This window comes from Triticum urartu, chromosome 7, assembly GCF_003073215.2.
Source record: "Triticum urartu cultivar G1812 chromosome 7, Tu2.1, whole genome shotgun sequence".
NCBI classification, from domain to species: Eukaryota; Viridiplantae; Streptophyta; class Magnoliopsida; order Poales; family Poaceae; genus Triticum; species Triticum urartu.
Window position 1 is genome coordinate 104,332,233 of NC_053028.1, and position 13,289 is coordinate 104,345,521.

Genomic DNA, 13,289 nt, shown 5'->3' on the forward strand with positions numbered 1-13,289 from the left:
TAAACAAGCAAACATATGCAAACATAACAGCAATCTGCCAAAACAGTACAGTATGTAAATAATGCAAGAGTATTGATACTTCTGAAACGCCAAAGATTATGAAAATTTACCACACTGTAGAAAATTTATCAGATATTACTTTGAAAAAAGTTTCAACATTTTATCACATTCTGACTTTTCTAGGGAATTTTTGCAACATCAATAAACTTTCTGTTTTCAAACAGTAGCATGTAGGCTTGCAAAATGAGCATAGTAAAGGCTATCCTTGACACTTTTATTGAAATAAAAGATGAAAAACATTATTCTAAATAACATCAAGAAAATCCTAGTAAAATAAAATGACGCTCCAAGAAAAACACATATCATGTGACGAATGAAAACATAGCTCCAAGTGAGGTTACCGGAAATGTTAGAGACGAAAGAGGGGATGCCTTCCGGGGCATCCCCAAGCTTAGGGTCTTGTCACTCTTTATTCTCCTCATATCGACATCTCACCCAAAACTTGAAAACTTCAATCACACAAAACTTAACGAAACTTTGTGAGATAGATTAGTATGATAAATAGCAAACCATTTCACTTTTGGTACTGTAAAAGACAAGATTCATACTTGTTTCCACACAATTCCTACTTTAGCATATCATTTCCACAATTTATATTGAGCAATATAAGCCATAGAAACTAGAAAACAAGCAAACTATGCATTGAAAACAGAATCTGTCAAAAACAGAACAGTCTGTACTAATCTGTTCTCCAACCATACTTCTGCCACTCCAAAAATTCTGAAAAATTAGAAACCCTGGGAAATTTGTCTATTAATATTCTGAAAAAAGAATCAGTATTTTATCACGCTTCTGTTTAAAATGAAAAAAAATTCCTGAGCGCAAAAGTTTTTGTTTTTCAGCAAGATCAAATCAACTATCACCGTAGACCATCCCAAAGGTCTTATGTGGCAATTTATTGAAACAAAAGCTACAAAACATGATTACTACAGTAGCTTAATCATGTGAACACACAAAAGCAGTAGGGGTAAATGTTGGGTTGTCTCCCAACAAGCGCTTTTCTTTAATGCCTTTAAGCTAGGCATGATGATTTCAATGATGCTCGCATAAAAGTAGAGAATTGAAACTTGAAAAAGAGCATCATGAATCACATGACAAACACATTTAAGACTAACCCACTTCCTATGCATAGGGATTTTGTGAGAAAACAATTTATGTGAACATGAATCAACTAGCATAGGAAGGCAAAACAAGTGCAACTTCAAAACTTTCAACATAAAAAGAGGAAACTTGATATTATTGCAATTCCTACAAGCATATATTCCTCTCTCGTAATAATTTTTAGTAGCATCATGAATGAATTCAACAATATAGCTATCACATAAAACATTATTTTAATGATAAATAGGCATAGAAATTTTATTACTCTCCACATAAGTAAATTTATTCTCATCAATAGTAGTGGGAGCAAACTCAACAAAATAACTATCATGAGAGTAAAAATTAAAATAATGATGAAAAGTTTAATGGTTATCATTATTCTTTATAGCATACATATCATCACCATAATCATCATAGATAGTAACTTTGTTATCATAGTCAATTGAAGCCTCAACCAAAATGGTGGATTCATCACTAAATAAAGTCATGACCTCTCCAAATCCACTTTCATCATTATAATCATGATAAATAGGAGGCATGCAATCATTATAACAAATTTGCACATCAAATCTTGGGGGACTAAAAGTATCATCTTCATCAAACATAGCATCCCCAAGCTTATGGCTTTGCAAATCACTAGCATCATGGATATTCAAAGAATCCATACTAGCAACATTGCAATCATGCTCATCATTCATGGATTCTATGCCAAAAAATTTATAGCATTCTTCTTCTAACAATTAAGCATAATTTTCCTTTCCATCATTTTCACGAAAGACATCATAAAGATGAATAATATGATGCAACCTCAATTCCTTTTTTTTGTAGTTTTCTCTTATAAACCGAACTAGTGATATAACAAGAAACTAAAAGATTCGATTGCAAGATCTAAAAGATATACCTTCAAACACTCACCTCCCCGGCAATGGCACCAGAAAAGAGCTTCGTTGACTGGGTGTGAGTTCCGCTTACCTAACCTCGCCGACAATGGCGCCAGAAAAGAGCTTGATGTGTACTATGCAACTTTATTCTTGTAGACTCGTGTTGGGCCTCCAAGCGCAGAGTTTTGTATGACAGTAGCAATTTTCCCTCAAGTGGATGACCTAAGGTTTATCAATCCGTGGGAGGTGTAGGATGAAGTTGGTCTCTCTCAAACAACCCTGCAACCAAATACAAGAAATCTCTTGTCTCCCCAACACACCTAATACAATGGAAAATTGTATAGGTGCACTAGTTCGGTGAAGAGATGGTGATAAAAGTGTATATGGATGGTACAAATATATTTTTATAATCTGAATAAATAAAAACAGCAAGGTAGCAAATAGTAAACGGGCACAAAAACGGTATTGCAATGCTTGAAAATGAGGCCTAGGGTCCGTACTTTCACTAGTGCAATCTCTCAACGGTGCTAATATAATTGGATCATATAACCACCCCTCAAAGTGCAACGAAGAATCACTCCAAAGTTCTTATCTAGCGGAGAACATAAGACAGAATTGTTTGTAGGGTACAAAACCACCTCAAAGCTATTCTTTCCGATCAATCTATCCTAGAGTTCGTACTAAAATCCATGTTCAAGAATTCATCCGATTAACCAGTTAACTTGCCGATTAATCCCTACTCATAGGGTCACCGAGTAGCCGATAAACTGATAAATCATCCGATTAATTGATTAAATGGCCGATTAACTTGCCGATTAGCCTATTAATCCCCTACTCGCCAGCCAACCGAGCAGTTACCAATTAACGATTTCCTCAACAATGACTAAAATAACACGAAGCTATTCTTTCCAATCGATCTAACCAAGAGTTCGTACTAAAATAACACAAAAGCAAATTCAGATTCATAATATTCAATCCATCACAAAGAACTTCAAAGAGTGCCCCAAGATTTCTATCGGAGAAACAAAGACAAGAACGTGCATCAACCCCTATGCATAGATTACGCCAATGTCACGTCAGGAATCCATGAGTTAAGTGCCAAAACATATATCAAGTGAATCAATATGATAGGCCATTGTCACCACAAGTATTCAATTGCAAGACATATATCAAGAGTTCTCAAATCCATAAAAGTATTCAATCCGATAACAACGAAATCTCAAAGGGAAAAGATCAATTCATCACAACAAGATAGAGAGGGGAAAACACCATATGATCCAACTATAGTAACAAAGCCTGCGATACATCAAGATCGTGACATCTCATGAACACGAGAGAGAGAGAGAGAGAGATTAAACACATAGCTACTGGTACAAACCCTCAGCCCCGAGGGTGGACTACTCCCTCCTCACCATGGTGGCCGCCGGGATGATGAAGATGGCCACCGGTGATGATTTCCCCCTCCCGGAGGGTGCCGGGATGGGGTCTAGATTGATTTTTGATGGCTACAGAGCCTTGCAGTGGTGGAACTTCTGATCTAGGTTAACCCCGAGGGTTTTTGGGATATTTGTGAATTTATAGGGTAAAGAGGGGGTGCGGAAGGCCACCGAGGTGGGCATAACCCGCCTGGGCCCCCAGGCACACCCTGGTGGGTTGTGCCCCCTCGGGGCACCCCCCAGGTGCTGCTCTGGCCCATTGATGGTCTTCCGGTCCATAAAAAAATCCACAAAAAGTTTCACGGTGTTGGACTGCGTTTGATATTGATTTCCTACGATGTAAAAAACAAGCAAAAAACAACAACTGGAACTGGGCACTGGGTCAATAGGTTAGTCCCAAAAAATGATATAAAGTTGCTATAAAATGATTGTAAAACATCCAAGAATGATAATATAATGGCATGAATACTTCATATATTATAGATACATTGGAGATGTATCAATTACCGTCGGGTGAGGGGGTACATGTGCCAACTGTTTTTGAATACATGCTTGCATGAATGGGGCCGTTAAGGTTCATGCTTTTTATACATGCATGCATGCATTTACACAAACCCATGTCAGGCACATGTTCGTGGATATACATCTATTACAGCAAGTATAATAAGGTGATATAAGTAGGCCATACGCACTAAAATATTATATCTTTACTTAGTTAGAGGAGGGAGAAGAGGAGAGAGAAGGAAATCAGGCTGTAGAATAAGAGTCGGCTATAGCACAAGACCCAAGACACTTTGTGTCGTGGTGGGCACACGGTAGATGCGAAGGGATGGCTAAAGATAGGAGGAGGCTCAAGGGCACTTGTGGGCTCCAGAGGCGAGGTTGGCATGAGGGAGCGCGGGACGCAATACATACCCAGGTTCGGGGCTCTCCGGAGAGATAATACCCCTAGTCCTGCCGAGTGTGGTTGATGTGTATCGGTACAGAGTTGCTCCTTGAGCTGTGTCAGGGAAGAAGGAAGGCTGGCCAAGGCTTAGGTTGCTCCCTCTCCGTGTGTGTGTTCTACTGATCGGTTTTTCACCCCCATGCATGGAGGCCTCCTGGGGAGTTTTATAAGTCAACCTCCCAGGGGTACAATGGTAATGTTACAAGGCCATGGGGCCAGGTTGTCATTGTCCGGGAGAGAGACGGGAACGAGCATCCGTGAGCATGATGATGCGAGAGGAGTCCCCAGGGTCTTTATCAACAGACGGCCAGGGACAAGATACACGGTGGATGATGGTGGTGATGGATGAGCAGTGCACTGTAGATGATGGTGTTGTACTGTAGATGATGACGATGATGGATGAACAACGCCAGTGCTCCACTATTCACCAATAGTGCGCTGCTGCCGGGTACAGTCGTCTCGTCTGCGCGTGTCCGATGGGACGCCGTAGTTGACTTCGGGCATCCGGCTTGCTGGAGAAGCCGGAGCAGCTGACCCGAACAGGAGGGCACCCCGTCCGGCTCACCATCTTGGGACTACCCGGGGGTCATCCCCCCGACAGTAGCCTCCGAGCCTCCAGGCAACTTGAAAAGTTGGGCGGAGGGTTTGTGCTGATGTAGATGTAGACGATGTTGTTGAAGACAGCCGGCTGAGGGTTGTAGCTGGCACGGCTTGCTTCCTATGGGGGCACGTGAGCGCACCCAATGGGTGTAGCCTCCGAGCCTCCGGGCAACTTTGTAAAAGTTGGGTGGAGGGTCTTGTTGTTGATGATGAAGCTGCCGGCGACATCGAGGGTGCCGGGCGCGGATATGGAATCCGCCGGCTGGGTGGGGCGCGCGAGCACACCCACTGGGTGTAGCCTCTGAGCCTCTGGGCAACTTGGAAAAGTTGGGCGGAGGGTCTTGTTGTTGATGAAGCAGATAGTGGTGTCGAAAATGCCGGTTTCAGCCGGCGCCGGGCCTGCAACCAGCGTGGCGTCTTCCTGACGGGGCACGCCGGCTCACCCGCTGGGTGTAGCCTTCGAGCCTCCGGGCGAGGAGGGGAGTTCCCCACAAAAATGATCATGCAAAAAACAAGGTTAGTCCGTGCAGATATATCAATTTTTTTGCTTTTAGCATTGCAAGTTTTATGCAGAGGGTGCCGACTCGGTTTCGTCCGAGCCCCCTTCAATCTTTTTCATGTCCCCTCCGCTCTTTGGCTTTGCCTCTTGTTAGCTAGCCAGCCCGGAGCTGGTCTGTAGCTGCTACGAAGAGTGGCCGCGGAGTGGAGCGTACAATAATCGGACTACAGGAGCGGATTCAACTGAGTAGATACTCATAAAGGAAACAGTCGGGTTGCCCAAGCCGTCTTCTCCCGGACATTTTTCACATGGGGTGACCTCCAGCTTTTGCTCTCGCTTGCCGGACAGCCGCACTGCGGTCTGTGGCTGGGAGTGGGCCTTCGGTACCGTATGCGCTACTAAGCCATCTACGGGAATAAACGTGTCGGGCCGAGCTGCCAGCCTTCAGGCCGAGACTAGCTAGCGCCGGGGCGAACAGTAGTGCAACTATAATAAAGACGGACATGGTCCCCGAGCATCGCTCGGGGTTATCCAGGTTTGTGTGCACGGTGCAAAAATATGCGAGTGAGGATCTCACATTGGTTTTTGTGTAGACGAGGCGGGTGTTGTCGATGATGGCCGGCTGCCGGCTTGCAGCTGGCGGGTCCCGCCCACTGGGTGTAGCCTCCGAGCCTCTAGGTGGCTCGAGGGATGCCCCAGCCGGTCGGACTAGACCGGCCAGGCGTCGAAGCGGACAGGTAGCCGGGTCGGCCAACTATTAGTAAAGTAGTGCATATCTAAAACTTACTATTGTACAAGCGGACTATTAGGTTAGCTTTGGATGACATGGCAACTTCTTATAGCCGATTGTTGGCTATATTATTAACCAAGCTCTTACTTGTTTTTACCCACTTTCCGAAGTGTTCTGTGCCTGTACACCAAGGTATGAAGAGCTCCACACCATTAATGGCATCTCCAACACTGGCCCTACAACGGACATGGTATTTGTCCGAGGACTGGTCTGAACCACTTTGCAAATAGTGATCTGGGAGCCGGCTAGCTGTCAGTGTCAAAACTGGTGGATCTCGGGTAGGGGGTCCCGAACTGTGCGTCTGAGGTTGATGGTAACAGGAGACAAGGGACATGAAGTTTTACCCAGGTTCGGGCCCTCTTGATGGAGGTAATACCCTACGTCCTGCTTGATTAATATTGATGAGTATGGGGCTTACAAGAGTTGATCTACCACGAGATCGTAATGGCTAAAACCCTAGAAGTCTAGCCTATATGATTATGATTGCCTCTACGGACTAAACCCTCCGGTTTATATAGACACCGAGGGGACTAGGGTTGAACAAAGTCGGGTACAGAGAATGGAATCTTCATATCCGAACGCCAAGCTTGCCATCCAAGCCAAGGAGAGTCCTATCCAGACACGGGTGAGAATCTTCGGTCTTGTATCTTCATAGCCCATCAGTCCGGCCCATGTCCAACAGGCAGGACGCCCGAGGACCCCTTAGTCTAGGACTCCCTCAGTAGCCCTTGAACCAGGCCTCAATGACGAGGTGTCTGACGCGCAGATTGTCTTCGGCATTGCAAGGTGGGTTCCTCCTCCGAATACTCCAAAAACAGCCTTTGAACACAAAGAACGTGTTCGGCTCTGCAAAACAAGCACCACATATATCCGCAGAGAGTATAATATTTTATGAGTCTAACTCACTAACAACTTTTGTGGCATGACATCATGTCACAGCCTGGTCATTATTTCGAACCATTTTTCAGCCCCCCGCTTCACATTTTAAGATGCGGTTTTATTGGCACGTCTTGTCGAAGCAGAGATCATGTCCCCATATTACGGTATTCTCATCAATATGGGCGTGGATAACCCAACCGCTCCTTTGTCATAATCCCTTGGGAATAGGCAGGCTTTAAGGCCTATGAGGAGGCGTTTGATATCCATCGCCTTTATAAAGGGGCTGCTACCTCTTGAGCACTGCGTTGTTTTTCCCTTAAAGAGGAAAGGGTGATGCAGTAAAGTAGCATAAGTATTTCCCTCAGTTTTTGAGAACCAAGGTGTCAATCCAGTAGGAGACTACACGCAAGTCCCTCATACCTACACAAACAAATAAGAACCTCGCAACCAACGCAATAAAGGGGTTGTCAATCCCTTCATGGTCACTTACGAGAGTGAGATCTGATAGAGATAATAATAATAATAAGATAAATATTTTGGTATTTTTATGATATAGATTGAAAGTAAAGATTGCGAAATAAAATAGATTGGAAACTTATAGGATAAAAGATAGACCCGGGGGCCATAGGTTTCACTAGTGGCTTCTCTCAAGATAGCATAAGTATTACGGTGGGTGAACAAATTACTATCGAGCAATTGATAGAAAAGTGCATAATTATGAGAACATCTAGGCATGATCATGTATATAGGCATCACATCCACGACAAGTAGACCGAAACGATTCTGCATCTACCACTATTACTCCACACATCGACCGCTATCCAGCATGCATCTAGAGTATTAAGTTCATAAGAACAGAGTAACACATTAAGCAAGATGACATGATGTAGAGGGATAAACTCAAGCAATATGATATAAACCCCATCTTTTTATCCTCGATGGCAACAATACAATATGTGCCTTGCTGCCCCTATTGTCACTGGGAAAGGACACCGCAAGATTGAACCCAAAGCTAAGCACTTCTCCCATTGCAAGAAAGATCAATCTAGTAGGCCAAACCAAACTGATAATTCAAAGAGAGTTGCAAAGATAATTAAATCATACATATAAGAATTCAGAGAAGAACCAAATATTGTTCATAGATAATCTTGATCATAAACCCACAATTCATCGGATCTTGACAAACACACCGCAAAAAGAGTTACATCAAATTGATCTCCAAGAAGATCGAGGAGAACTTTGTATTGAGATCCAAAGAGAGAAAAGAAGCCATCTAGCTAATAACTATGGACCCGAAGGTCTGAGGTAAACTACTCACACATCATGGGAGAGGATATGGTGTTGATGTAGAAGCCCTCCGTGATCGATTCCCCCTCCGGTGGAGCTCCGGAAAAGGCCCCAAGATGGAATCTCTTGGGTAAAGAAGGTTGCGACGGTGGAAATAGGGTTTCGTGGTGCTCCTGGATGTTTTCGGGGTATATGGATATATATAGGAGGAAGAAGTAGGTCGGTGGAGCTACGAGGAGCCCACGAGGGTGGAGGGCGTGCCCAGGGGGGTAGGCGCGTCCCCCTGCCTCGTGGCCACTCGTTTGTTTCTTGACGTCCACTCCAAGTCCCCTGGGTTACGTTTGTTCCAAAAATAACTCTCCCAAAGGTTTCATTCCGTTTGATATTCCTTTTCTACAAACATTGAAATAGGCAAAAAAACAGCAATTTGCATTGGCCCTTGGGTTAGTAGGTTAGTCCCAAAAATAATATAAAAGTGCTTAGTAAAGCCCATTAAACATCCAAAATAGATAATATAATAGCATGGAACAATCAAAAATTATAGATACGTTGGAGACGTATCAGGGGCACAGACTCGTCTTTCTCCTCCGCGCCTACCTCTTCCTCAACCTTTCCAACCTTGAGTTCTAGCACCCAGGTTTCAACTTAACTGTTCCAAGCCTCCCAGTCATGTCCGGGACCAGCCCTCAAGGCCGGTGGGTGGCCTCCTTTGTCATAGAGGAGGATATCGCGAAGCTCCAGGCGGCAAGATTCCTGACCGCGGAAATCCCCCATAGGCTCCCTACTAAACGATAGGTTATTCCTACTCCCAGATCCAGCGGGAGGGTCGTATTCATCTCCCGCTTCCTCCGGGGGCTAGGTTCGCTCTCCACCCCTTCGTTCACGGCCTCATGTTTTATTAGGGGCTGGATTTTCACGATCTAGCTCCGGACTCCTTCCTTCACATCTCGGCGTTTATTGTCATGCGCGAGGCCTTTCTCCACATTACCCCTCACTTCGGTTTATGGCTCAAGACCTTTAACTTGAAGCCGAAGGTAATCGAGGGGGAGAAAATAGAGTGTAGAGGTGCCACGGTGAACAAGCTCACCAATGCTGTTTGGCCCAAAGGCTCTTTCACAGAAGCTTCCGACCTATGGCAGCGGGAGTGGTTTTACATCACTGAACCTCGTGGTACCAAGTGGGCAGCTACAACTGCGTTCCGACCTGGCCCTCTATTGTAGCTCGCATCATGGAATAATAAGGGGTTGGACTGGGGATCCATTGACGAAGTGCAGACGCTACAAAGCTGCATCCGGAGCCTCCTTGAAAAGGACACCAGCCTTATCAATGTAATCCAGGTAATGCTAGTCCGTCGGGTCCTGCCATGCTAGTGACAGCCCCTCCGCATGTGGGAGTTCAATCCGGAAGGACCACGGACCCTTCAGCACTTCTTCGGCACGACGCACAAAGGAATGTGGAAGTTATTATTCGGGACACGAAAGCAGTGGCCGGATACCACCGAAGACACCAGCCTCGAATGCAATCATCCGGATACCTCGGTAAGCACTTTGACTCCCGAACACAGCTCAGTTAAACGTCTCGTAGTACTGAGAAAACATCTTCGCACGGGGCTGGATAAAGTAGGCGGAACGAATTAGGTGTTCGACCCCTCTTCCCGAAGACTCGGCCGATCCTGTGTTAACAAGGATGCTGGCTCCGGTGCCATATCAAGTGCCGACGAAGGAGGACAAGGGGGAGAACAAGAAGGCCAAAGGTGGCCTCCATTCTAAAGGTACACCAAATGCTATGTTTGGAGAGATTGGGGATCCCTCTTCCAAAGAAAAAAGAGAAGGGGAAGCCGGAATCCCTTCCCTGTATGGGAAGAAGAGGATCGCCTCTGGAGATTTAGAGGAAGGCGCTCCTAAGCGAGGGAAGATGTCCTTGCCGGGCAGTTCGGGTTCGGAAGACGACGTTGACGCGCAGTTCCTTCATAAGGACAAGCTTTTAGCCGAATCGTAAGTGAACAAAGGTGTACTAAACATATCCCGTTCCTTTCCGCTTACAAGGGCAACATCTAAAATATATGTTTGCAGTCCGGCGCACGGTCTTCCTCAACAGTCCTCCTCCTTGGGAGATCTTCTTCTGGAGATGATGGAAAGCGAGCCACCTCCCCAGACCCTCTCGCCCAATAGGGCGAACGACTTTGAGGTGTCGTCCCGGAGGACCTCTCCTGATCAACAAGTGGTGTGAGGGACAATGAAGACCGCACCCGAAAGTGATACTTCGGCGGCCCAGGGTTCGGGGTATGCAGCCCCTTCGGGGACCAACAGTAAAGGCCCCGAACTTTCCGGTTTACATCCAAAGACGATTCTAAAGTCGAGCAAACACATCCCTTCAAAGGGAGTATGTACTCCCATCGCCGCTTCCAGGAATTAGGAGGCGCCAGATACCTTGATGGACGTGTTGCAACATGCGTCCATCTCGGAGGAACATCGTGCCTTGATGGCTACGGTAGCTGAGGGGATTATGTCCGTGAGAAGCGGATTGAATGAAGCCTTCACGATCCTGCTAAGAGGCTTCGAGGTATGCAATGTAATATCTTCAATTGCATAGAAAATGCATCTGTGTATAGATAGTAGCCCCTGAGACTCTGGTTGGCGTCTGAAAGGAGGCAATCAGAGGATCAAAAAAAGATATGCCCAGGAAATAATCTAACTAAGTGGAACACGGGCTGTTTCATCCACGGCGACTGCTCGTGCTACAGAGATTGCAGATCTGAAGCAGAAACTTGATGTGGCGGATGACGACATCATGTTTATTAACAGGCGGCTTGATGGGGCGCAAGGTATGTTTTGGGACAATCGGTATATGTATGCATAATAATATGAGCATGAAGCTGAGAATTATATACTGAAATATGCATAACTACAGATGGTGCTGCCGCGGTTGAGACCCTGCGGGCTAAGCTTATCCAGGCCAAGGAGCAAGTCAGGATGAGTAATGTGACTACCAAGAAGGCAGTTGAGCAGTTAAAGGCCGAACAGGCTGCTCGGCACCAGTGCAAAGAGAGAATATTTTCCATAGAGCAAGATCTAAAGGATGCCACTGGCAAATGCCAAGCACTCGAGGAGGAGAACAAGGCCAAAATAGCCGAATTCGAGAAGGCCTTACGAGATGTGAGAGAGGCACGATCCGAGTCGAGAGCGGCTCGGGAGGAGATCCGGCAAGCCGGGGAGATAGCAGCCGATAAGCCCTTTCTATTATAGACTAAATTCGGCGATCCGAAGTATGCCCCGCATAATCAAATGTGGAGCTCTCCAGACGCATTCTTAGACTTGCCGAAGAGTGCCTCCGATGCGGCGTAGTTTTACCAAGCGCAAGAAGGGTGTGCAACGGAGAAGCTTTTCTGGTCACAATTCGGCACGCCAAAGCGCCCACTGTTGCTGAGCGAACAGATGGCCAAGTGGGCCGAGCTCCACAAGATATCCGGTTCTGCCATGAAGGACGTCGTGGTTCGGCTGTGGCCGACTGAGCCAGTTCCGAATAGTTATTTCGGTTTGGTGCAACGACTTCTGTATGTGGTGCCGCGTATCAATGCCGTGAAGCGATCAGTGTGCATTGAAGGTGCACGGATGGCTTTTGCCCGTGTTAAGACGTATTGGGCGAAGATGAAGGCCACTGATATTGTAGCGAAGAGTCCACCCAGGGTCAAGGATAAACACACGCTGGAGCATTATTTTGAAGATGTCCTAGAGGGCGCCCGCTTGATAGAGGGTCAGTGCTCGAAGGATATGATCTTCGAGTGAATGTAACAAGATTGTAAAAAACAATATTATGATATATTAAGGCTACGCTTTTTATACTTTTGCCTAAAAGTTTTGGTTCCTCCTGTGCGGCCGTCTTTGTACAATCTGAAAGTTTTCCAGTAGTCGGCTTCGGCCCCCATGCATAAAATAAGGGGGTGTTCAGAAAAGCACTTGATCACTCTTAACCCAATGCCTTGGTCCATGAAGGAGGTGTCAAGGCGGCGAACTAGGCAATCGGACTATAGGGCTTTAACACTTTCACTTAGCCATAGGAGTTTGACGGTGGGTCTACGATATAGCCCCTGGTATGTACGCGGTTATCCCAATATAGTGCGTTACATAGGTGACCTTACGAACGGTCCTTCGTGTAATATGGAAGGAATCATGAAAGATTATCATAAGTCATCGAGTGGTTGACCAGCTCTCGCCGCATCATGACAGTCAATTTTCGGCTTTCTCTACTGAGGTGCTTGACCAGATGAACCGGAAACACAATCACAGTAGTTCTCCCTTTACTACCCTAGCCGATAGAGCAGAACGTAAGGTAGTAAGAACAGGAGCCGGACAACCCAACTATTGACCAAAGGCATGATTCAGAGCTGATGCATATAAGGCCAAACTCATGACGCCGAAGTTGTTCGGACTTGTTCCCATATCGAGCCCCTAGCCATTTGTGTCGAGGTGCGTGTGTGAAACAACCGAAGAAGCAAAATTCAGTTCTGTAGAAAAAGCGAATACTGAATATGGATTATGTTCATTGGGACCTAATTGATACGTCAATCGCCATTTTACAGATAATAACGCCACAACCCAGGCTATTTGACATGCCGGGGGTCGAAGGCTGAGGAGAAAGGCACTTTACAGACTCGAAATAGAGAGTGCGGTCTACAAAAAAATATTTGGACCTCCTGCCGCACGTCTGCGCCGCCTTGCCTCGGTGAAAGGACTCCTTAACAGGAATAGCCTTTGATTAAGTGTATGAAGCCAAACTCCGAAAGAGTCCGTGAGATGGCAGCCTTTGAGCC